This window comes from Nematolebias whitei, chromosome 19 (genome assembly GCF_014905685.2).
Source record: "Nematolebias whitei isolate Nwh7 chromosome 19, NemWhi1, whole genome shotgun sequence".
NCBI classification, from domain to species: Eukaryota; Metazoa; Chordata; class Actinopteri; order Cyprinodontiformes; family Rivulidae; genus Nematolebias; species Nematolebias whitei.
The window spans coordinates 6,264,798-6,268,445 of record NC_056516.1 but is presented as its reverse complement, the minus strand read 5'-3'; the positions used below and the strand labels follow the sequence as shown (position 1 = coordinate 6,268,445).

The following is a 3,648-nucleotide window of genomic DNA, read 5'->3' as shown; positions in this document are numbered from 1 at the left end:
AACACAAGAGTCAGGGTGGCTTCTGGGTAATACCAGATGGCTAGGCCTCAGACTGACGAAGCCTCTTGGATGAGGGGCGAAACGTTTCTTTTTAACAAAAAAACGAAGTCCAGATGACATGATTCAACCTTTTTTGTTTTTCCTGATAATGTTTTGTTGTTCTTTTTTGTTTCAAACCATCTGTTTTCACTGACATTTACACATTTGGGGTTTGTCTTTATTTTACCACAATAAAAACTGAACAACAGATCCTGCCTTACTTGGAAGTAGGGGTGCACAGATTGCAGTTTTCTGGCTTCACCGGTTTCAAAAAAGTCTGACCTGCCGATTCTGATTGTGTTTTATAAGCGATACTGTCAGGCTTTATAAGGTCACAATGCACCTTCAATTGTCCAATATTATTTTATGGAAAAACATACCTTGGACAATATCCTAGAAACAATACAAACTTGTTTTAACTGGCCATGAGGTAGTGCTCTGAAATATTAATGAAGTTCAGACAGTTGTTGCTAAAACATAACAAAATCGGAAAAATGGGTTTCTCATGTAAGTATCGGCCAATCTCCCAAATTAAGGAAATCACATCGGCTGATTAATCGGTGCACCCCTACTTGGAAGGTGTAAAGTGTTTGGAGCCAGTTTGATATTCTTAAAGCATAAAATCAAAATAAACTGCACATTTGAGTTTACAGCTGGAAGCTGTTGGCGCCAGGTCTAAAAACAAAAGGTTTATGGAAGATGTTGCCTCTAGATTTGGCTTGACAACTGTTCTTGTTAGCTTTTTATTCATGTAAATGCGATATACTGAATAAAAATTACATTGTTTACTGATTACAGATTCTATTTTGCTGAATGAAGGCTAATTTTTGCATCACACAGTCTTCTTCAGCATCCTCATCCTTCTTTGTGTTTGGTATTGTACATCATTAGTCAGACAAGACTAGCTATCAAACATGGTCCTTCTTTGTTTCAAAACTCATTCAATTCTTATCCTATTTTTATGTTATTGGTTGAATACCCAGAACGCAAACAGAGACATTAGAGTCAAACAATCAGTAAAAGGTACGTGTAGAGAGGACTTACAGAAGAAACAGGTTTGATCTGTGAAATGTGAAAAGTTGAGTGAATATGCATATGGGGTGGTAGTTGAGCCCGACTGTGAAAGGATTAATGATTTTTTTCAATGGGGTACAAATGAACCTGGGGCTCAACTTCTTGGGAGTGTCTTTGATATTAATGTCCTGGGTTGATAACCACACCTTCTGGACAGGGGAATAAGCTGCTGGAGAACAACGTCCGTCTGCAATTCTCTGATTCTCTTCTGCTGCACAGAGGAGGGCCACCTTGGTCTGTCACCAAATCCATCGACATCGACTGAGATGTTATTGCACATAGAGGACCACTAGCTCTGTCTCCTGACTAGGAAATGAAGGGGGAGAGTAGCCCAGAGAAGCCACAAAAGGTGACTGTCCAGTGATGGAGGAGGTTACTGAGTTGTGTGCATACTTAGTCCAAGTAATGTGTTTGCTCTAAGAAGAGGGGTTATAGTTGACCACACACCTGATAGCAGCTTCAAGCTCCTGGTCGCAACTTTCTGCTTGGCCGTTGGATTGTGGATGGTGTTCAGAGGTAAGGCTGACAGAGGCCCTGAGGGCCTCCCAGAAAGACTTTCAGAATTGTGAGACAAACTGAGGTTCTTGGTCAGAGATGATGTCTACAGGGATGCCATGGATATGGAACAGCTGAGAAATGAGGAGCTGAGCGGTCTCGAAGGCTGTAGGGAGTTTTGTTAGGGGGACGGAATTGGCAGATTCAGAGAAACGATCAATGATGGTGAGTATGGTGGTATTACCTTCGGATAAGGGCAAGCTTGTCACAAAGTCCAAGGCTATGTGAGACCAGAGTCTGCCAGGAGTGGGGAGTGGTAGAAGGAGTCAGGCAGGAGGTCGATAGTTGTCTTCATCCCTTGCACAGGTAGAACATGCTGCCGCATATTCCCTTATATCGGCACTCATGGTAGTCCACCAAAGGTGTCTTTTGGTGAAAGTGGTAATTTGGTTAAATCCAAGATGGCAGGTTAATTTTGAGGTGTGAACCCACTCAATGACCTGTTCCTTGACGGACTTAGGTACAAATGTTTTACCTGGAGGTCCAGATCCTGGATCAGGTTCTGTTGATTGGACTTATTTAATCATTTTTATAATGTCCCATTCCACCATGCTAACCACACTTGTAGGGGGAAGGATGTCCTTTGGACCAACACAGACTCAAGGTAGATGTCGTTAAGTTCTGCCTGTCCCCAAAACAACTGTGTGTTTATCTGAATTTGGCTCCCTTGTCTGGCCTTGAAGGCCATCTTATCTGAATTCACCTGAAGAACATGTGATCTGACGCTCAAGCTTTTATCATATTTGAGATGATTTAGATGTTCTGTTGGATGTTCCATTTTTCCAGGTTGGTTCAGTTTTTTCATTCAGATTTCCAAATTAAATGTTTAAACTCGTGATAAAACCTCATGTTTTAAGTACCCACTGAAAACCTAATGAATTAATTTTGGTGTATTCAGGTGAGTTTCAGTTCTTTAGTTTGATTCTGTGGACTGAAACAGTGTGGAGGTCAGAACATTCTCACCCCAGGTAAGAAGTGTGCATATGTTTTAGTATTCTTTCAGACATTTGTTTTTATTCATCCTGACATGTGCCTGAAGCACAAAACCTTCTTGTGTGTACGCACCATTCAGACATGAGGCCCCTGGACTCTTGGGTGGACTGTTCAGGGACTGCTGTCTGTCCCTAAATCCATACTAAAGCTAAAGGACATGACATTTTTGCAGTTGTAGCCTCTGAACAGCTTTAGTTGCTTTAGCAGAAAGAATGATGGGGTGCTTAATTGTATAAAACTTCAGCTTCACTGAGTGGCTAATCTGTTAGTTGATGGGGGCAGCTGTTTACCTAATCTCCCTGACAACATTTTAGTAGAACTTGTTAGTCTTTGTGTGGTTAGGGTTCATCCTCATTATTTCCCCAACCGGAAAGAGCTCAGGAGGAAACCATGCGACTTCCTCGGGGAGACAAGCAGGCTTTCCGTTTGTATGGTTCTGTGTAAAACATGGAAACTCCAGTTATCAGGCGCTCCAGTGACGGTTTATCATTGACTATAGAAATCTATACATCCGATGGGAACCAGACAGTTCATCCAAAGTGACACTAAATCTGCAGGGCTGGTTCTACTCCACGTAAGCAAATAGAACGTTGCTGTTGTTCATATAAAACCTCAGGCTTTCTAGTGGGACCTGTATTGATTCACATAGTTCTTACCTTGATGCCATATGTTCAAATATTTACTTTTTATCATGTTTACCTGTAATGAGTTTGTGTCTTGCGTCTTGTGAGACCATCATTGTGTGCAGGGTGGTAGGCAGGACTTAAAACCTACACCCAAAAGCACAACAATATTTGTTAATTACTACCAAGTAGATTTTAATGTTTAAGTACTTTTAACAAGAAAGTCCATATATTAGATTTTTCAAACATAACAACCTTCATATCATGAATATTCATGAGCCACAATACGATTTAATCAATAAAGCTCCTAAAGCTTGACCCTATGAGTGCATTTTATCTTCATAGAACTGTTATATTCAAAAAA

The 3,648-nt window shown here is 40.9% G+C and overlaps 1 protein-coding gene across 1 annotated transcript in view; it reads left to right on the top strand.

The window, feature by feature from the left end:
• The window catches only part of eepd1 (endonuclease/exonuclease/phosphatase family domain containing 1), a gene marked incomplete at its 5' end in the record, with an annotated part of 99,965 nt that overhangs the window by 405 nt on the left and 95,912 nt on the right, over nt 1-3,648 (top strand).